Source organism: Octodon degus, unplaced genomic scaffold (assembly GCF_000260255.1).
Source record: "Octodon degus isolate 3935 unplaced genomic scaffold, OctDeg1.0 scaffold00045, whole genome shotgun sequence".
Lineage (NCBI taxonomy): Eukaryota > Metazoa > Chordata > Mammalia > Rodentia > Octodontidae > Octodon > Octodon degus.
Window position 1 is genome coordinate 432,490 of NW_004524621.1, and position 22,708 is coordinate 455,197.

The window sequence follows — 22,708 nt, forward strand, 5'->3', positions numbered from 1 at the left end:
TGTGTGTGTGTGTGTGTGTGTGTGTGTGTGGCCAGCTCAGCCCACCAGGGGGCGCGGCCGGCTGGCATGTGGTGCTGGGGGATCGAACCGCGGTCCCTGTGCTTTGCCAAGCCTGTTCCAAGTAGGTGCCCCAGACCACCGAGCCATCTCTCCAGCCCCAGAAGAATATTCTTGATTGATGGGTTTCTAAGAAATCAAGACAACCTTCAAGGTTGGAACAAGGTGGGAAAGCAGATGTATCTTTTATTTTTTTTGATAGAATGAGATCAGTATTGAATGATGTCTTTTTTTTTTTTTTGTGGAACCGGAGATTGAACTCATGCGCTTGTGCTTGCCAGGCAAGTGCTTAATCTACTGAGCTATCTCCCCAGCCCCTGAACGATGTCTTGAAAAGGGAAAAAGTAGTGGTAGAAGTGATGACAAGAGAGAGAGCTTGGAAAAGAGGACCCAGATTTATCTTCAGTCAACGAAGCCAATTATTGACTTACATGAAAAAATGGGGAAAGTCAAGAAAATAGACACATCTAGAGCTGTTGACGAAGTGTTTGATGAAGTTATGAAGATTTTTGATAAAGAAGGTTAACTCTGAACCTGAAGTATCCTTGAAATCATGCTTGGTAATGATGCTTTGATAGCTGCTATCCCATCCCTTTTTAAGGCAGTTTTAATCTTTCAAAGTTACATCTTAATTAATGGCTAGAAAATACATAGTAAGACATTACATTTTTTGTTTTATTGTTTTGGTCACAGGAGTAGACAATGAATTCAGGTTTAACTTCGTCTTAGTTATTATGGTGCTCACAAAACAAAGGTATCAGCTAGTTCTTTGTTTTTATTAAGACTATTCCTTTTATAGTTTTTGCTTTCTGTGAGCAAAATTTTTAGCATGGACGTTTTATCCCTTTAGCAGTTACAACATGACAGTTGGGCATGGTGGCCACGTGTATAATCCCAGTATTCAGGAGGCTGAGGCAGGAGGATTGGTTTCAAGTTCAAGGCCAACCTGGGCTACATAGTTTAAGGCCAGCGAAAACTGCGTAGTAAGACCCTGTCTCAACAAAACAAAAAATGTGATTACCACATGTTATGATTAGGGTTTCCCACTTCTTTTACTTTTCAGGTTACAAGTTCTAACCTGCTACGTGAATTTTTGTATTTTTTATTTCTTTTTGTGGAACTGGGGATTGAACTCAGGACCTTACGCTTGCCAGGGAAGTGCTTATTCCACGGAGCCATCTCCCCAGCCCCTAAGTGAATTTTTGGACCAAATTTTAAAGAAACTTTGTGTAGTCAGTTCTTATATATAGTGTTTGTCAGAAAATAGACTGCTAGCAGTGTTTTAATATTTATCAAATAACTGAGCATTTCCTATAGAAAGATAAAGCTTAAGTTATTACAGCTTTTGCAGAGTTTTATGATAGGCCATAGTCTTTGCTTCCAAGGTTTGGGTTAGGTTCACAAGGGATTCAGTGCCTGACAGAATTGTCAGCTTTATTATGATGTAATTGGAGGACTCAGGGCAAGTATCACATGTAATGATTGTGTTCCTTTTGCCTGTTACATGATGTTGTTTATGATCAAACTAATCAACACAATTTGTAGAAGCAGACCCTTGAAATGCATGTGCTAGATTTATGCTGAAATGGTTCAGTTCTCACATTAGTAGCAATTCAGGTTTTTTGTTTGTTTCTAGCCTACATATAGGGTTAGAGTAAAATAGAAGGCAATGTAGTGGTTAGAATTCCCATTTGTATTTTATTTTCTGAATACTTTTTTCATAGTTATTTGTTCAAGGAGATTTAAAAATCATTGCACTTTGGTCAGAAAAATAAAAAAATATATATTTATGTTCAAAAATGAAGAAGTAAATGGGAAAATAGGCACTGTTTCAACTAACTATTAAAGCATTACTCTATCACCATTACATAGGAATGTCAACTGAGTCTTGGAGGTCAAGGTTACATGATATTAGAAATGAGGTGTATTCAGTTTAATATAGTAATTACTGAGTGCCTATTAGAAGACTTGGTTACTATAGAGATCAGAGTAGCGTATATGGGCGTCTCCCTGGCTGACAGAGCACACAGTGTAGGACCGGTGGAGGCAGTTCTGCTCCTGGTGATCTTGCACTTTGGAAGAGTCGAGGCTCTACTGATGCTGAGTCTTGTATTTCTCATCCTTCCTTGTCCTCATCAGTGACAGTGATGGCTTGGGAAGCATTTACCACACGACTTTATGCATAGTAATCCTTTTCATCCTGATAGAGAATTCACTACTACTGTACTGTCACTGTTTATGTATGATCAAGTCCCAGGAAGTGAATCAGACAGTGCTTGATACTGTGATATTTGCCTTTTCATGACAGCTTTGTCAGTGGATGAAGCAGCAGTACCAACCTCAGGGCCTGTGGTTTAGTCGGGAAAAGACAAACATACATATCTTAAATAATAAGTCTATAAACCTATACTCTTTTACATCGTATATAAATACATGGGGTGAATATGTGATTGATACATGATGATTTGAGTCTGTTTAGTGAAAGCAGACAAAAGTTTAGCTTCAAGACACCAAATCTAGCCTGCTGCTGCTTTTTATAATGTGTTTTTCTTTTCTTTCTTTCTTTTTTTTTTTTTTTTTTTCTTTCTTTGTTTTTGAGTAGTCCTGTACTTATGGTTTCTCTATCATCTGTGACTGCTTTTGTATTATAGGGGCATAGTTAGTTAATTGTAATAGAAACAGCCTCTGAAAAGCCTTAAACACATCTGGCTTAAGAGCTATGAAGACATGGATTAGTTTTATCTTTTTTTTTTTCTGAATATTTCCTTTTGTTTAATAATAATTTAAAAATCTGCTATATTTCAGGTCCTATTCCTTCACATTTTGACCAATACATTGATTTGGTTACCAGAAATGTATAGCTGAGGGAATGTTTTTGTGTGTCTGTTGTACATATATTAATAGAGAATATTTTCTCATTTTGTTTTTTGGTATGGGAATCAAATTCAGGGCCTTGGGCTTGTCAGGCAGGTCCTGTGTCACCCTGCTATCTCTCTGGCTCTCATATAAAATTTTTTTGAGATTTTTTTTTTCTTCTTGACAGGTCTTGCTGTATAGTTCAGTGTGGTCTTGAACTCTCTATGCAGTCCAGGCTGGCCTTGAACTTGCAGGATTCCCTCCTGCCTCAGCCTCCCAAATGTCTGCCATCACCTCAACTACAGAGATTTTAATAGAAGCCTTTCTGTGAGTTGAGTTGACAATGTTTTTATGAAGTTTGTTTTTATGCTGAGGGTTATGATACTCTTTGCTATTCAAAATTTTACAGTTCATCACTATTCTTGTTATGGTTGAGGGAGGTCCATAATTTGAGTCACCTGGGAAACCTAGGAAAAACGTGTATGTCTGGTCCCTATTTCAGACTTACCTAGAGGTCCTAAACTGGATGTCACCCATATTTAAAACATTTCCCAAATGAGCTGTGCAGTAGGTAGCACTTGTTTTTTTTTTTTTAATCTTTTTGGGAGAGGGTCTCACTATGCAGGTCAGGCTGGCCTTCAACTTACTTTGCAACCCAGGCTAGTCTTGAACTTGCAGTGATCCTCTTGCCTCAGCCTCCCAGTTGCTGTGGTTACAGGCGTATGCTATACCACACTTGGCTTAGTTACTTTGATAGTGAAAATTTGTAACAAAATAGGAAGGTGTAATAATGTATAAATAATACAGGCATAGTGTATGCTGTTAGTATAAGACCATGACTGAGGTTGGAAATAATCGGTCTGAATTTCTTTGAATCAAATAATGGAGGAAGTATAAGATCATAGATTTTATTTTTATTTTTTTTATTTTTTTTTCATAGATTTTATTATAATTTGAAGATTTCATATCATTTTCCTTCCTCATTCTATTAGTTTGTACTTCTTTTTCAAGAAATAAACTACTGTCTCAAAACTAGAAACACATTTCTTAACTTTTGGAATGTAATTTTATGTACATTAGTCCAGGTCCTCACTGGGACACATCTCACCTGTATTTTCAAATAGAGAAAAACCATTGCGTTGTTCAGTACTGTGGTTTGGGATTTTTGCAAGGGGAACAATATAATACAGGACACATTTTATAATATTAGTTTATCAGGAATCACCCAAGAATCATGTACAGCAAGTGCAGGAAGCCTATCCACATACTAAATACTAAAGAATCTAGCTGAGGGCCTGGATCCTGTTTCACAGATCTGTGCCAGAAAACCCCAAGGGTTAGGAAGTCTATGCCAGCAGGTTGAAGGATCTGTGTTAGCAGGCTGAGGGTTCTGAACTGAAGTTAGGAAGCAGCACTTAAGGAAAACACTAGAGCTCCCCAAAAGTACCACAGCCATCCTCAGCCACAGTGAGGTCCCAAACTCCTGCAGTGATGAGGAAAGTCAATGCAACAAGCTTCTCCATGAGGCTGAGCAGTGCACCATCTTCCCCTTTGGAGCCAGGAAGAGATGTTCAAGATGAAGACCAGAGCTCCTCTGTAGTTCTTCAGGAAAGCCAGCATGACAAGGTCCTTCAGCAGAACAGCCCAAGAGAAAAAGCAGCTTCCAACAGCTTCTCCAAACCTAACGGTGTACCCCACAGTTTCTCTTGTTCTGCCTTTTATGCTGCTGGCAACAACCCTCACTCAGGTGGGCCTCCCACATCCAGCACCATGCCTAGTTTAATTCAGCTGAGTGTAAGAAGTTGAGCACCAGTTAGAAATCCACTATATTTAGTATTGTTTCTAATTTCTCTGTTCATTAAAGTAGGATATCCAGGGCTGGCCAGATAGCTCAGCAAACTAAAGTAACTGCTTAGGCAGAACGCAGTGCTGTGCAGGCTCTGTTGCCCCCCCCCCCCCCGCAGAGTCAGCAATTGAGACTGGGTGTGGTGGCATGCATGTAATCCCAGTGCTTGAGAGGCTGAAAACAGAAGAATCACTACGAGTTTGATGTACATAGTGAGGCCCTGTAGGCCTTGTAAAAACATTAAAAAAAAAAAAAAGTATTGTGCCTGGTATTACCAACATACCCAGCATTTCATTAGTCTAAATTAGTTTACTTTGTGCGCATGTAATATTCCAGTAACTGTTATATTGCTCTACTTTATATAGTTACTTAGAAACCAAGCTGTGGACATTTTTCCTAGCTTAAATATGATAATATGCGAAAGTCACTGGGTTTTGGTATTTAACTTACTAAACAGGGAAAGAGTATAGGGGCTTACAAATAGAACTGGTGAGTTAGACCTGGTAGTGCCACAGTGCTAACTACAAGAGAAGCTGGAATGCAGGCCAGTTACCTCAGTCAAGAGAGAGAAAGACCTTTGGCTATTAGTAGCACTCTCTTCCATGTGTGTGGCAGTTGTAGTCACCATCAACAAAGCTCTAGTTTATTTCATGTTCCTTTTTTCCTTTGCCTGCTGTTTTTATAGTTACTTCTCATCCCATTTGTATCCTTTTTTAGGTATTGTTTCCCATTGTTCACTTATGTGTGATCTCTTAGCTGAAAAAGAAGGCATTCTTAGTTAAGTAGCTTAGGCAAAAAATTAATTTAATGGAAATTTATAGTTAGCCCACAGAATAGATTGGAAAGCTGGAAACCGTGCTAGAAAAAGCAGTGGAGACGTGCTGTGTGTGGACATTAAGTGTCCTCTGAAGGTCTGTATGTTAAAGGCTTGGTCCTAACTAGGTACTGTTGGAAGATCATGGGAACTTGCATGATGGGATCTGGAGGGAGATGTCCAGGTTATTGAAGGCATGCTCTCAAAGGGGATTGTGGAACCTTGGTCCCTTTCTTACTTCCCAGCTCTAATTTAGTGCATTTGCTCTGCCGTATGCTCCTACAGTGATGTGTCATGACAGGTTCAAAGCACCAGGGCCAAGTGCACATGCACTGAAACTATAACTGTAAGCCAGTGATAGTTTCTCTCTGTAAGCTGGGTAGGTGTTTGTAAAACCAGTGATCACAGGACCACAATGTCAGGCAACAGAGCGAAGCTGGAGTTGACTCACAGGACCATTTTGGTTAATGTGCCACACCTGGTATTTCTGTTGTGAATGCTGTATGAACTATAACTTCCTTGTCCCATCTGTGACTGTCTCCTCAGGGTCTCTTAATCTTGCAGGAATGAGTACTCACACTTCTAAGCTCTGAGAATGTGGAAGTCCTTCCTTTGTTTCCTGGCAAAAGCCCTGGTTGCCCAGTAGGAAGGAAGAGGAGGTTTTGTTACTTTTCGGCTTTTATAGTAGAGAGCATGGCTTTTGGGCCTTCTGTGATTCACATGTAATATGCATACCAAAAAATAATCAATACCTACTTGAGAACCTTTTTCATCAGGAAAAATAGGTTACAAAATAGAAATCTGTTCCAGTTTTGATTTTATTTTGAAACTTTTTTTGTGTGTGTCAGGAATCAAACTCATGACCTTCTGCTTGCCAGGCAGGCGCTGATACCACTGAGCTATCTCCCTGGCTCCAGTTTTGGCTTTGACCACAATCTTGGATGAGTCAGCCTGTCTGCGTGGATGCCCCCTGACCCCTGACTCCCCCACTCCCCAGGTTAGGGTGGGGGAATTAGATATCTGGTAGTGTTTGTTCACTCATTGACTGAATGAATATTTATTGAGGTTTTTTAAGTATTGGAATTAAAAAGTGAGTGATACCCCTTGGCTTTTGCATTCTGTGGCATAATGGTGAAGTGTTAAGGTAGTCTACCCCAGAAAGATGTATGTAAGGAGCTTGTGAGGTGTGCCTAGTCTGCCATGGGGGAGAAGTGTAGGTAGGGGACTCTGGGACCATTCTTTGCTTTAAGCTGTCATGAGAATACAAAAATAAGTCCAGTCTTTCCCTTATGGGCACTGATTATGAGAGTGTATTGATTTTTGTCATGCTGCATGCTTCCTGTGGGGAGCCAAGACTAGAATACCAAAGGAAGGGTGGCACAAGTATCCCTCCTAGGATTCTGGAATTGTTTCTTCCACAGAAAATGATACTTGATCAGAATCTTGAAGTTCTTGGAGGAGAAAAAGGACAGTAGGAATGGTGTTCTGGCCAGAGAAGACAGTTGTGCTGTGACCCAGTTGAGTGACAGTGAGTTCAGGGCAGCCAAAGGAGAGGCTGGAAAAAATAGTGAGAAGTGAGATGAGAGAGGTGCAGATATGGCCTGGTAGTGCAATGTGTTTAAAGCTGTGATGATTTTGAGTCTTTTGAAGGGATGTAAACTTAACCAGTAGGAGAAGGACCTGAGGGCTGGGAGGCTGGGTAGGAGCAGTTACTACAGACACTGCTTTCTCACCTTCTGGCTGCCATCTGTCATCTCCCTTTCCCTCTTCTGGATTCAAATCCTGACAGTGTGCAGGGAAGTGGCTGGATTTTGAGATTTTTCCAGAGGTCAGCATCTCAGAATGTGCTTGGTTTGGGGTGTGTGCATGTGAGAGTGTGTGTGTTGGGGATAAAGAGTTGGAAAGATGGAGGTAGAGAGAATAAGAATCGGTTTGTAGCTTAAGTGGATGGACAGGGAGACTCCATTTACAGAAACGTTTAGCTTGGCATTCCTGCCTTCTCCCAAGCCCATACACACAGTTAAATATAGCATGCAGGGATGGAATTAAGTCAGAAATCTTTGTATGAGCTGAGGGCTTCACATAGCCACTACCTATTTTTCTCATACCTGTCACTTTCTGATGCTACCACATTCACTGGTTTATTATTAGAGGATCCCCACCATTTGGTGAAATACAAACTTCAGGAGGCCTGGAACTGCCCATTATTTTCACAAATATGCCCTTAATGTTAAGAACATCCAAGAGAAATATAAGCCGTCTACATAACTTAGCATATGTATCTAGTTCATTGTCACATTAAAGTATGTCTAAAGTGTACTATTTTAACTAATAATGAAAATTTAAAATTATTATTGAGCTATTTCACATTTACAGCACATTTCTGTTCTGATTAGCCAGTTTTCCTGTATGTAGGATCCACAAGTGCCTACCATTTGCTGCATTGGACACTGCCATGTCCAGAGACCAGCAGCAGCCTAACAAGTATGTGTTGGATTAGTGGAGGAATGAACTAGAAGAGTTTGTCAAAAAAAAGTTGCAAAAAGAGGGGAGTGCAGAAATTAGCTTGGAGAGCTAGTGGGACTGCCTAAGGCAGTTGTGGGAATAGGACCTACAACCCATTGCTCAGGCAGCTTGCTCTCATCTTCTTGGAAAGAAGGTGCTCTTCAGTTAGATTTTTTAAAGGTCTGGGTGCAAACCCATTTATTCAGCATAAACTTATAATTGAATTGTGTTAGAACTATTTCTTTCTAGCATTTTAGGTACTATACTTTCAAAGACTTTAAAGTTGCCTGGCTTGTGCTTAGTGTATTCAAGCTCAGAATTTAAATTCCCAACACCCAGTTTTTAGCAATGTGATAATGTATGAAATTGTATAAAACTGTATACTGTGTATGTGATTTCTTAAATAGTGTCTTATTCCTTAAGTAATGTCTTACAGAGCTGTGTTCTCTCTTACTTTACTTTGAAAACAAAGCTTTATATGAGGGTGACAGAGGCCTGGAGCACACTTGTTTCCATAGTAGTTTTTTTTTTTTTTTTTCTTTCTTCCAGGATTTGGAGAGAGATTTATTTATGTTGAAGGGCACTGATCAGAATCATCCCCAAAATATGAGGCCCTGCTCTCTGGTGGCCTGGGGTCCATAGTAATTTTGGAATCTTAGGGAAGTCACGTGATAAAATTGAGTTTATAAAAAATGAAGTAAGGAAATTTAACAGATTTTTGGAGTTACAACTTTACATTTTCCAGGTGTTGGTGTTATAAACACAATTTTTAAAAGACTTTAAAAAATAATAAGTAGAAATACTAAATACACTGCCTGGATTATGGGAAAAATCATTATTTTCATGTTTAAAAATTACCCTGTTACTTGAGATAAAATGTCAAATAAATGTAAAAAAGTGTTACCTAAAACAGCTTATAACTATAAAAGAAAGATAAACTCTAGATTTTTGTAGGTAAAAGGGTGCAACAAGAGACCATATTTATAAGAGAAATAAATCAGACCCACATGTGCAAACATCATAGGCTCTCTTAAAAGAGTAAATAAAATCTGAAAAAGTACAATAGATACTGTGAAAGGGAAAGAATCTTCAGAGAAGAAACAACTGGGATGAGGAAAAAGACAAAAAAAGAATGGAAAAAGATATATTTGTGTATATATACAGGATAGCTTGGATAATTGTATTGCTAATTTCTGTTGATCTATTGAAAGCATCAGTTAACAATTTTTCTTCTACTTTTTAATTTCTTATAACTTTTTAAAAACTAATTTTGCATGCTTGTGTCTGGTAATCTAAATAACTAATTTGAAGACAACATTAATTGATAACAGCAACCATTATTGAATTCCTGTTATTTTGTTTAGTGAAATTCTGTGTGGGTTTTTGTTTGTTTGTTTGTTTGTTTTTTACACTTTTTTTGTTGTTTAAAAAAATAAAAAGCTTAGAAGTCAAGGTTGTGTGTTTGGAGGAAAAAACCCCAGATGACTTAAAAGAGACAATAAAGGTGTTATGTTAGAGATGGAGTTAGGCTTTGTCTGACTATATTGAAATGGGCATCTCTCATGTAGAAAGGAATTTTAATACGTGATACAGATGTCATTGGGCAACTTGAGGCTTCTTTCAAGACATTCTCAGGCAAATGGACAAGGCCAAAGCTGAAAGTAACTGTAGAAATGGTTACTTTAAAGGTAAAACTAGGCCAGGGAGATAGCTCAGTAGAATAAGCGCTTGCCTGGAAAACTCAGGGGCCTGAGTTCAATCCCCAGTTCTGAGAAGAAAAAAAAAAAAAAAAAAAAAAAAAAGTAAAGCTAAATGCTTCTTCTTCTTTTTTTTTTTTTTTTCCCCCTGCCCCAGATATTAGAGAGCACATTTGGTTATATTTTGGTTAACACAGTCTCTGAGGATAGTGCTTTGGAAAAAGGAGAGAGGTATATGTATTTTTGAGAAGCTCTACATGGGCACTGATTGTCCTTATATGTGAGGGTTTGGGATGAGTCAAGTGGTATGTTGTTTTTTACTGTCATGTATTTAATACAGGACTGGAATTGTGGATTTCTAGTGACCTAGTTTTATTTTACTTGCCATACCGTTTATCCTTTTATTGTTTTCGTATTTCTTTGTTTTTAGCAAAATTTTAATTGTTTTATGTTTGAAAAGATTAAAAGCTGCTTAAGATATTTTAAGAAGCCATTTTTTAGTTTCAAATAAAGATACATGTAAGGAGCCGGGCCTTGTGGTGAACACCTGTAATCTCAGCACTTGGATCCCTGTAAGTTCCAGGTCAGCCTAAGCTGCATAGTGAGACCATGGCTCAAAAAGAATAAGAAAACAAAAAAACAAAAAGCAAAACACACCTGTAGGGAATACCCCCACTGGGTTTAGTGCCTTTTCTGATTTATTTTATTTTATTTTAAGGAAGGGAGTATAGGGTGTTCAGGGTGTCACTACTAGATTGGACTCATAGTGACCTTTCTGTTTACAGCTTCCCAAGAACTGGGATTACAGGCACATACCACCATGCCCAGTCTCAGTTGCCATCTCAGTGCACCCCGGGGCGGGACCGGAATTGCAGGCCCTGGGATTGAACCTCCAGCTCCTGTGCCTGCTTGCAGGTGCTTTAATCTGCTGGGCTATTTGGCCAGCCCCTTTTCTGAATTTTTAATAGCACAATTTTCCAGGTTACCTGGACACAGAACTACTGAGTTAGAATCCTAGATTATAACTTGTCTCTCATGTTGTGTATTTAAACAAACATTCCAAGTCCTGTCACTTCTGCTCTCAGTGTATTCATACATATGCTTTCCCCTTTTGACAATGACCTCCTAAAAGCTCTCATAGTCTTGTGTTTGAAATATCAAAATAAGCCCTAAATTCAGTTTTGGGTTGTTTCTCTTAGGCCAGTCCATTTTACACATTACTTCTGTTATTTCAACAGGCCACAGACTCTTTCTTTTTTTCTTTTTTGTGTAACCGGGGATTGAACTCAGGCCCTTGCCCTTGCAACTACAGGTAGAAAAGGAGGCATAGATCTAGCTGTCTAGTAGATGGCAGATTGAACATAGACATCCCTGAGTATTCATTGCTGAAACTAAAATGTGCTGGAGTCATGCCACTCCTGGCACATCTATCTTCCTGGACTGTTTAACAAAATCCACATTTGTGGCTTAGCCTGTCTTCATAGCTCCTATCTATATTCTCTTATCTAGTCAACCTTAGCTGACATGTTAACTGCCAGAACCAAAGTTAGGCAGAACAGTAGATAAGCCGGGGGATGGTGGTGGAAGGAGAGTGACCAAGGGAGCATGTGGGTGCCACAGGTGAGCTGGAGCCATAGAGGGGGAGGCTGCAGGTGTGACTGGATGGGATTGTGTAGCACCTCCTGGTCGTATTTTCTTCCCCAGGGCTTTTTCTGTGAGCTGATCCCAGAATCCAAGGCTAGTAGATAACTTGGTTTTTCTTTGTATAAAGCTGTTTTCTAAAATTTGCTGAGGTTCATTTTTTTCTGAACCATTCTCATTTATTTAATCGCTTTTTGCCACAGCCACCTACCTTTTTATTTTCATCTGAATTTGAGCAGGTTGTGCTCAGAGAGGGTGTTTTCAAGCACAGTGCTGACTGCTTGTGCTGTGGCTCTTTTTCCTTCTCTGGGTTTGTCTTCAGGCCTTGCAGGGATCAGCAGTCATATTTTAGGAGCAGTCTCTGCTGTTAGCTGGGAGGTAGTCTGAGTGCTGCTGAGAGCTGGGTCCAGAGGTGGGAACCACTCCGCCTTCAGTGAGGATGTACTTCCTATGCAGTGTGAACTTGGGGCCACTAGTGTGGCGGTGTCCAACATTCTGTACCTTGGTTTCTCACTACCCAACATGTAATCAAGACTGTATTCGTGCCACCTGATTCATAGGGCTGTTGTGGGAAAGGGACAGGGAACAGTTGGTTCAGAGTAAGAGTTCTGTGAATGTTATCACTTGTTTTTATAACTTTTCCTTAAATTGTAAAAAAACCCACCTCCACACAAACAAGTAATAGAGGCTTGTTCTGTCCATACTGTTATTACATGGTTTGGAAAAATGGCTTGAAAGATAAAAATGAAATCTCATTGTTGTTGATTTCCTTTTTAACCAAATGCTAGTAAGTTAGAAGTTTTTGTGATATTCTTATTTTTTAATTTGTTCCATCTTTTTACCTGTTTCTGAGTGAGGTGAGGTGGGGTAGGGAAGGAGACCTGAGAGTTTTTAACTTTATAGAGCTCAGTAGGACATTGATACACAGGGGTTAACTACATTTGAATACTGTATGTAAGGGAAAGTCATGAGATTTAAAATGCTTATTTATTGCATAAATATACTTTTAACTAAGAGCTACCTTTTATATTACTAAATGTTTATAACCACTATTGGGCAATATATTTGCCCATGCTTAGCTTTTAAAGTGTCTTGGGCCAGATAAAAATCTTATCTTTGGAATGTTTTGTAATGGAAAATTTCTGTAAATGTACTGTGTTTTTAATTGGAATCACAAAGCCAAATGATTGCCTCATTGAATAATTTTAAGTATTATGCTGCAATTCAGTATAGATACACGGATACTTAACTAGACTTAAAAATATCTTGTATACTTAACAGCTGTTTGGCTGGAACTAAAAAAAACTGAGGAAAATGTTTTTGGTTCCCCCCCTTTCCTCCTGGGATAGAAGTGGGAAAGAGGTTTTCTCAGGCGTCCTTGCGAAACCTCCTTGAGGCAGCTTTCCCTCCAGGGATCCCTTCTGTGCCTGAAAATTTGATCAGCTTTTTAGTCATTTCTTGGTGTGGCTGTGTGCTGTCAGTTTGCTCTATTCTCACCTTTCTTCCCAGGAAGCGGGTAACTTTCAGCTTTTTAATGGCTTGGTAATACTTCAGTATTTAGCTGTATTGTAACGCAGTATCATTTCTTATTTATTTATTTATTTATTTATTTATTTATTTATTTTTATGAGCAGAACATATTTATTGAGAGAAAGAAAGCTCCTGTCCCAAGAGAGGGACAGGAGGGGGGGGCCCGAGTGGGTAGTTTCCCCCCCAATCATTTCTGATCTTTTTGTACTTTGAGCTTATTTGAAAGGCACCTTTGTGTGCATGTAGGCCCTGATATAAGATCCACAGATCGGGGGTGAAGGTGGGTGTTTTAGGGTACATTTAATTAAATTTATATACATGCATTACATGTATGTGTATCATTTTAAGTATATACATTATATTTTATTATTTTGTTTCAATTGAGGAGAAAAAGAGCTAAGTATTTTAACTACTGTTTAAGTACTTTTCAAACCTTAAGTGGATCTTAGATTGATCATCTAGGCAGAACCTTGTGTGTCCCCAGCAACTGTGTGTATAACATTCCCTGTCCTTCACATATCATAGGGGAAGAATGGTTTGGGTTTGAACGTGACAGTGAGTTGTCACATTTCTTGTGTGAGGAAACAGACTTATTGCTGTGTCATGTTGATGCCGTGTTAAAATGAACAAGTAGAGGCCCTTAAGCCTTAACTTAGTCCAGTGCACTTTTTGTACAGCCAACTTAACTTGGCAAGTGGATCTCTTGATTTTTTTTTTTAACCTTTGTGGTAAACAAAATGAAGACAATATGGCCGGGGAGATAGCTCAGTAGAATAAGCGCTTGCTTGACAAGCGCAGGGTCCTGAGTTCAATCCCTAATACCGGAAAAAAAAAAAAAAAATCAAATCTGCTAAATTTGCATATTGAGCAACAAAAGCAGACTCAGAACCATGGGGCTTCATCCAGGTGACTGTGAGCAGCTCTAGCACCTCAGGCATCCAGAACACCTATTTCCCTACTCTGGATAAGGGAAGTGCTATTTGTTGCATGTACCATATTACTGCCAGTTTGAATGCTGATGTTTCATTTACTGACAACTCTTTCTCATTCTGTCTTAAGTGACTATGTTTGCTAACTTGTTTTTTAAAAAAGTGCACTCTATGATGGGTCTGAATTAGTGTGAGGGACAATTTTTTAAATTAAGATCGACAGTGGTGAGCTATATTGTGCCTGTTAATCATTTTTACCTCTTCAAAACCCTAGAATCTCAGGATCTAGGGTCAGAAGGAAAGTATTAGGTTGCTTTAAAAAGTTAGTTGTTTGATTATAATCCATACAACATGCCAGTTTGAAGGACTTGTTTAAAACTTTTAAAACTTTCAGTATCTTTATGCATTTATGAAAATTAAACTACTGAATGAATACAATGAAAGTGTATTTGATTGAGAAAGTAATTAGCATATGTATAGTCAGGACCCCATTGATTTACTCCTCTTTCTTTCTTTCTTTCTTTCTTTTTTTTTTTTTTTTTAGTATGGGGGATTGAACTCAGGACCTTGCACTTAGGCAGGCAGATGCATATGCCCCGAGTTAAATCTCCAGCCCCGATTTGCTTATTTTCTTTAGTATTAATCTGGTTGCCTGATGGAGCAGTCATCACTGATATATATAGACCTTCTAGATTCATGTCTGTCTGTCTGTCTCTTTTCATTACTGGGAATCAAACTCAAGGCCTTGCACTTTCCAGGCAGGTGCTGTACCACAGAGCTACATCCCTGGCCCTTAGATTTCTGAATGCACTTTCATTCTCATAAATGCTGTGGTGTGGTGTGGTATAATTGGTTTGGTATGTTTGACTGATTGATTGATTTGGCATGGTTTCATTTTAGCCTGATTGGTTATGTGTTGAATACTCTATACTGGAAAGAGACATGCACAATTTTTAGGGATTTTGATAGATGTGTAGCATTATGTTTTAAAGATACTACTATTTCCAGAAAGGATTGACTCAGCTGCTGTTGTCTCGCTTGCTTTTTCTTTATATTGTTATCTGGGTTCTGCTAGAAAGAATCCAGAATCAAATGCACTAGAAAAGTGAGTTGGCTTTTTGTGGATTGTGTGGGCTAGAGACTATGTCAATGCAAAAAATATATATATATATATATATATATATATATATATATACAAAATGGTCCTTCATTATGGACTACTAGACTATATTGGATTATTTTTCTGAATTACTTTTTCTATTTTAAAAATATGTATGTAAATATTAGCAATTGAGATTCTTAGGCCAAGTGTCCAATTAAGCCAACATGTATCTTATTGCTGTCATACAGTAGTTATTGAGTTGTTGTTAAATTATTTGTGACCAAGTTTTACAGTTGACCAGTATTTCAGTTGCAATGTCAGATACTGCTTTCTTTAGCATGGAGGTTTTCTACTGAAGCACTAGTTTTCTAAGTTCTTTCACAATCATTTTAAACCAGCTGTCAGTTATAATGCTTATTTACCATGACATATGAAGGTCTTATTCATATTGGCTTTCTGGTCCTCTTCTGGTGGTATACTCACCTGTGTGTGCTCTTCATGTGCTCCTTTGTTAAGTTTGAGGCAGCATCTACTTTCAGAGCAGCTTCTCTATGCTGGAACTGTAAGTCCTGGAGTTGTTGGAACTAACAGAGGAGGTAAGATGGGGTGTTGAGGTGGTCCTCATAACTGTATGCAACTAGTAGTTGAGTAACCATATTGCACTAGTAGTTAAGCTTGTGTTTCTAGTCCAGCCTTAGACTTACTCTTGAGACCCTGGCTAGCTGTATCTGTCTTTTTTTCTTAGTTCAAGCTGGCCTTGAATATATGGCAATCTTCTGCTGCCACCTCCCATTTGCTCTGACTACAGGTGTATGCTTCCATTCCTGACTGGCTTTTTTTTCTAAACTTTCTTTATCCCCCTTTTCCTGTATATTAAAGGCTCAAAGAGTGCTTGATATTGTTTCTCTTAAGAGAAAACATTAGATGAGTTTTATTATTGATTAAATGTTTTAAAATTATGGTTACTATAAGAAAAATAAGTCACTTCTTTCTCTGCTTGGGATTTTCATTGTTCCTAATAAACCATAGAATACCAGGTGGCATTATCTGCCTTATTTTTGCTATTTAACAGAAACCAGGCATAGTAGTGTAGAATTCCTGTAATCGCAGTGCTCTGGAAGGCTGAGGCAGGGGAATAGCAATTTTGAGCCCCGACTGAGCTATTAGCAAGGTTGAGAATGTAGCTTGTACATATTAAGACCCTGGGTTCAGTCTCTAGTATTGCTCCCTCACTTCCTAAAATCCTTTAGAATACATAATCACAAATTTGCTCATATTATGTAGTCTACTGTGAATAATACAATAATTTATGGAATTAAGCAGCTGTATATTGGGTGACTTTTAAATTTTTTCCCCGTGAGCCAGATGCTATATTAAAAATAAATTTTTGGCTTTCTATTTTGGATTTAAGAATTTGGCTTATTATCTCTTATATTAAGAGTTAGGGGCCGGGTGTGATGGCGCACACCTATAGCCAGCCTATGATCCTAGGAGGAGGCTGAGGTACGAGGACTGCCACTGAACCTGTGGCAACCTGGACTGCTTAGTGAGTTTCAGCATTGCCCTGAGCTACACAGCGAGACCCTGACTGTTAAAAACAAAACAAAACAAAAACTAAGTTTGAAAAAAAAAAAGTTAAGGGATCATTCAGTAAATTTAAGGCCAGGCTGAACTGCACAGTGAGGCCCTTTCTCAAAAAACAAAACAAGCAAAACACAACACAACACAACAGTTAAATCCTCACTGTGAGGTTAGAAAAACTTTCTGTAATTTTTAGGACAGTGTATTGGCTCAACAATAAGATGCTTGTTAAGTACATACATAGTAAATGAAATGTACACATTCTTAAAATGCCAAGATTATTCTTTTAGTTCTTTGGTTGCTGGTGTATAATTACATGTCAGAGGTTGCTCTGGGGCTTGCCAGGTGCATCTCTAAATTATACTGACCTGGGCTTCCCCTTTATTTCAGTCGTGTGTCCCTTTTGCTCCAGTTGTCATCTGCTTTGCTTTTATATGTGTTATAAGCTATACAATATGTTACTTTTGCTTTAAACAGCCAATTGTCTTTTAAAAATACTTTTCTGGCGCTCTTTTTCTTTTATGTGGATCTTCGTTTCCATCTGGAATTATGTTCCTTCTGTGAATAGTTGTTGAGCACAGGTCCTCTGTTGACAAATCCTTTCAGTTTCATTTATGTAAAAAATTATTTTGCCTTAAATTTTGAAAGATGTTTCACTGCTTATGGAATTGTAGGCTGAAGGTCTCTTTCGTCATTTAAAAAACTCTGTGGCTGCTTTTAACTTTTTTTCTTCATCATTGATCTTCAGCAATTTTGCTGAATGCCTCAGTATGATTTATGTATGGTTTTTTCTATTAGTTTTTATACCTGTTTTTCAATTTAGTTAATTCATTAAATAATGTATGAAACCTATAGTTTCATATATTAGATTGAATTAGTGAGCTTTCCAGTTATTTTATTTTGTTGTCCTTTTCAGAACTGTCTTTGGGGAAACAGAGTCACCCTTTGTAGTCCTGGCTGATCTGGAACTTGCAGCCATCTGGTTCTTGAACTCTCCCAGCCTTTTGAGTGCTGGGATGATAGGAGTGTACCACCATGCTTAGGGTTCTTTTTTATAATTTGTTACTCTTTTAAGGTTAACTGTTCATTCCTTTTCCAGTGTTTTCCTTTATCTTTTAAGTCATTTGTTATATGTGATTTTAACCTGCTAATTTTTTCTATAATTCTTAGTCTGCTCTGAATACAGGTCATATTTTGTTGCTTTTGGGCCTGGTGAAATCTTTGTTGATATCGGCCTTACAAACTACTAGGTTGTGGAGCACCTGGATTTTATTGTTCTCTTTAAAAGAGTGTGTGTGTCTTGCTGGCAGGAAGTTTCTTGCAGTCCCTATTAGGAAGGGCTTGCCTTTTCCTGCTGCAGCTGGTTAGAACTAGGTATGGTTTCTCAGGCCTGTGTAGTTGAGTAGTTGTTTAGTGCACAGCTTCTGGGGTGTGTGTGTGTGTGTGTGTGTGTGTGTGTGTGTGTGTGTTTTTCCTGGCCACATGGGCCAAAGAGCAGAGGGGATCCCTCCGTATAGATGAAGAGAGATGGATCTCTCTCCATTCTATTCTCTGCTCCACAAATGCGGTTTAGTCAGTAGTCTGGAAGCTCACCTTCTGTCTCTGGTAACTGTTGGGTTGCGTTTGGGTTCCCCCATCCTACCCTGTACTCTTGAAGTTATTCCCAAATAGAAAATCAGGGTGATTGTGGTTCTAAGACTGTGGCTCCTTTTTCTCAGTGACGACAGACTTGTACTTCTTGTCAGTTGCCTAAAAAGTTATTTCATGTTTTGTATCAGTTGTTTATGATGAGTGAGCTAGTCTGATACCAGGGACTAAAATGATTAGAAGTAGAATTCTGATATTAGAGACTTTTAAAGATACATTCTTCTATCCACATGTTATTGCTATTAACAATTTAATATACTTATTTGGTTCATTTGGTACTTGGTCCTCTAGGTCTTAAATGAGCAATTTTGTGTGTACAAAATTGAATGTTCTGGGGTTTTTAAATTTGTTTTGTTTTTTGTTTTTTGTTTTTAGTACAGGGTCTTACTACTTACATCGAACTTGTAGTGATTCTTCTGTTTTTAGCCTCCCAAGCGCTGAGATTACAGGCACGTGCTACCATGCCCAGTCTTAGTCACCAGGGATTGAACCCTGGCTGCTATGCTCTGCCTAAGCAGGTGCTTTAGTCTGCTGAGCTATCTGGCCAGCCCAAATGTTCTATTTTGACTAGTAGCTTAAAGTGCATACGTGTGTGCGTGCGTGCGTGCATGTGTGTGTCTGTGTCTCTGTCTGTCTCTGTTTGCATTCTGTAGTGAAATGTATTGACTGTTAGAGAATAACAAATGAGTTCGTGTATCCTTGCCATTAGAGTACTGCCATTAGGTATTCCTCGTCATTATTAGGCTCTTGCAAAGTCATCGTTATTGCATAGTTTAATGTTATTGTGTATTTATAGAACATCAGTGGTGAGCTGCAGTTGGTGCTTTGGGTGTCAGTGTATAGGCTCTGCACTGAGTGTGTGGGATACCAAACTGAATCAGAGAAGCTGATTGTTAAGAACTTCAGCTTGTGTCCATTGTTTCTGACTCAGAGCCACTTATTTTAAAGATAGTGCTTTTATCCTTTCTTCCTTCTGCTCCTCCTTTTTTTTTTTTTTTCAACTGTTTGTTCATAATTCAAAAATTCTCAACAGAGCCAGTCTAGTTTTCATTGAACAAATATTTATTGAATGCAGGCCATATGCCAGGCACTGTTCTTGGTGCTGATTGTAAGATGGTGAACAAAATTTACTCAAGGACTTACTTTCAGTTATTCTCTGTGTTAGTGTCCTGTGCACTTGTTACGGGTGGGCTTGGGTTCTGAGGTTGCATTTTGTTCCTTCTCGTCATTTTGTGTAGCACTGTCCCCTGCCCTTTGTTGTAGATCTTTGCTGTAGTTATAACCTTCACACGTACTGAAGTTAAGGTAGAGCTCTACAGAGTTTGGACTTACCCAGCTGCGTCTGGCTTAGGTCTGGCTGCTTGTGCTCAGCTCCTTCCCGCTGTGGACCAGGGCTAGGACTGGATCTGAGCGTTCCCGGAAGTCGGCAGAAATTCCTACTGGGCGGGAGGGGTGGGGGAGGTACGGCGGAGTAGTGGGGGGCAGCCCAAGGGGGTGGGAGAGGGTCCGGCCCACACTGCGCCTGGGCTGGGACTGGTCCCGCCGGCGCAGGGTAGCAGGAAGCTCTCCACACACTCACCGGACCTGGGCTAGGACTGGGTCTGGGGGTTCCCGGAAGTCGGCAGAAATTCCTACTCGGCGGGAGGGGTGGGGAGGTAAGGCAGAGTGGTGGGGGGCGGCCCGAGGGGGTGGGAGAGGGTCCGGCCCACACTGCGCCTGGGCTGGGACTGGTCCCGCCAGCGCAGGTTAGCAGGAAGCTCTCCACACACTCCACTTTCAGTTATTCTCGTAATCTCATACCTTTATTTTCAACCATCATTAGACAAGCATTTGCCTAGTTAATTTTTTATCATCTTTATTTTGGGTATCTTTTGTTGATATCAGTCTTGCAAATTTTTTCCCCCCACGTTAGCTTGACTGTTCCCCTTGTTTCTTAGCAGTTCTGTCTCAGATTTTCAGCTTCATAAGAGTTTCCACATTTGGGTGGTATAGTTTTAATTAAGTTGAATTGTTTCCTTTTGTTTGTTTTTTAATATCATTTTACTTAATTGTTTCTTTCTAAATCAAATTGGGCTAATACTGTCTTAGGAATGGTCTCCCTGTCAACATCAGTGACAAAAGACATTCAAGATAGCTAAGTAGTATACATTTGGACCTATGGCCTCCATGTGAATTTTTTTTTTATTTTAATTTTATTGAGAAATATGAATGAGACAGTTTCAAAGCTGATTAATAGGACAGTTTCAATAATCAATACATTGTACATTGTTATCTTTTTAGTGGTTATCCATAGTACAAGAGGCAGACAGGATATCCTCACCAAACACTATTAGTACACCTCTTTCTTCTCATTGAATTAAGCGAAAGTAGCTGTATATCTATCCTATTTTGTATATATAAATAGAAAAGGATCTTTTCTTTGTATCCCCCGTTTCTTGTTTAGTCCTCTTAGAGGTGGGTATTCTATTGGCATCTAAATACTATAGGTGTTTGAATTCAGCAAAGCAATCCAACACTGTCTAGCAGTTTATAATATTAGTTGGTTATCCTTAGAAGTTGACTTAAACCTTTTATAGCTCATCATATTAATATGGCTTTACTTCATGTACCTTGTTTTTATACTTTTCTGCTGGATGGTTAAGACCAAGATAAAGCAAGACCTATATAACAAGAAATGTAACTTCTGTATCTGATAAGGTCAGTCAAGTACCCTCATTTATCCTGTAGCACTTTGTAGGTCCTTTGTCATTGTCAGCCATGATGAGTCACGGCCATTGCTTGACCACTTTGCTCTCTGTGAAAGCCTGAGAGGATGTTTTCTCTCCATGTGACTCTTCCCAGGCACACTCTACATCATCAATAACATTCCTCTGTGGCTCCATAATCTCCTTGATCAGAAAATTTGGAGCACAACTGAGTTACAGGATGTTATAGTACAAGTTCTCCTATTTCCCCAGTCTTCACTGACCTTGAAAGGCTAGGGCCAAAATGTTGGCTGACCTTACAGCCCTTCCTTTTCTCCAGTTTTGATCTGCTAACTTAGGTTGTTAACCCTCCAGAAGAGAAGCTTATTATTAACCTGCAATATATGCAGTTCGGTTTACCTTATCTGTCTAAATATCAAACATCTTTGGCATGTCATGGAACAGGTATTTTCCATCAAATATTGATTGTTGAACTTTAAGTCCTTACAGAATATAAAGGGAAAATAATTTTAAGAAACTAGAAATAAGCATTTACATATTTTTACAAAGAAATCTAGAAATTAATCATATACAGAATTGTAAAAGGACAGATGTGTGGGCAGTGAGAAAAGCTGGGAAACCTGACAGGGGCAAAGCCATGCATTTGTACTCAGGAGATGGGTGGGACAGTGATCCTGGGGGCCATCAGCAGGTTTTTGAGACTAGTGGTTGACTGGTGGGATCCATGTGAATTTTATATGGGAGGTGAGTGGCTATTGGCACTATTTTTACTCAGTGTGCTCTCCTAGGCTTTTCTGATACTTCCTCTGTGTCTGCTGCAGTTTGAGTCTTAGGTGGCCCAGTCTCAGAGTTGTTTGTGAAACGTTGCTCCATAGAGTCAGTGTTGTTCTTGTTTTGTTTTTATTTTTGAAATACTGAGGATTGAACCTAGTGCCTTGTATGTGCTAGATAAGTGCTTTACCCCCCAGCCCTCAAAATTGTATGTTAAAACAAGGTCTCACTAAGTTGCTCAGTCTGTCCTTCAACTTAGAATTCTCCTGTCTCAGACTCCTCTAAGTAACTGGGGTTACAGGCCTGAGCAGTGTTCTGTAGTTAACTAGAGTTTCTTGCTAGAACATGATATCCTGAATAAGAAAACAATTTCATTTAAGTTGTTATTTTATCAATAAAAAAAATTAAAAATCCCCCCCCCCTTTTTTTTTCAAAACAATGTATTTAGTACAGGGTCTCACTCACTACACAGATTGGACTTGTAGTGATGTTTCCTGTTTTTCATCTTCCCACGCTCTGGGATTACAGGCGCATGCCACCACGCCCAGTCTTATTCATGGTCTCAGTGAGGCAACCCCCCTTTCGGGGGTGGGGGATGGCAATTGAACCCCAGGCTCCTGCATCTGCCTAAAGCAGGTGCTTTAATTTGCTGAGCTGTCTGGCCAACCCTAAAAATTATTCTTATGATTTAAAAAAAAAATCCACATAATTCAGAAGGATGTGCAAAATACAAATAAAACACCACAAGCATACTTTTTCTTCAGCTTGCTTTTTATATTACTTGACAGCAATTTAAGTATTACTTTGGAATTGAACTTTTTTGTGTTTACTGCAGGGTCTGCAGGATCTTACTACACAGCTCGGACTCAAGTAATTCTCTGTTTTCAGCCTCTCAAGCACTGGGATCACAGGTGTAGACCTTCACACCCAGTCTCAGTGGTTGGGGCCAGCATGGCACAGCGGGTTTTGAACATAGTTTTCAATTAAATATTTTGAGTATGATGTAAATGTTTCATATTACAAAACA

The 22,708-nt window shown here is 39.0% G+C and overlaps 1 protein-coding gene and 1 pseudogene across 3 annotated transcripts in view; both read left to right on the forward strand.

The window, feature by feature from the left end:
* Positions 1 to 583, forward strand: part of LOC105742271 — a 957-nt pseudogene extending 374 nt beyond the window's left edge.
* Dyrk1a (dual specificity tyrosine phosphorylation regulated kinase 1A) overlaps positions 1 to 22,708 on the forward strand; it is a 164,521-nt gene that overhangs the window by 92,199 nt on the left and 49,614 nt on the right. The window lies entirely within an intron of this gene.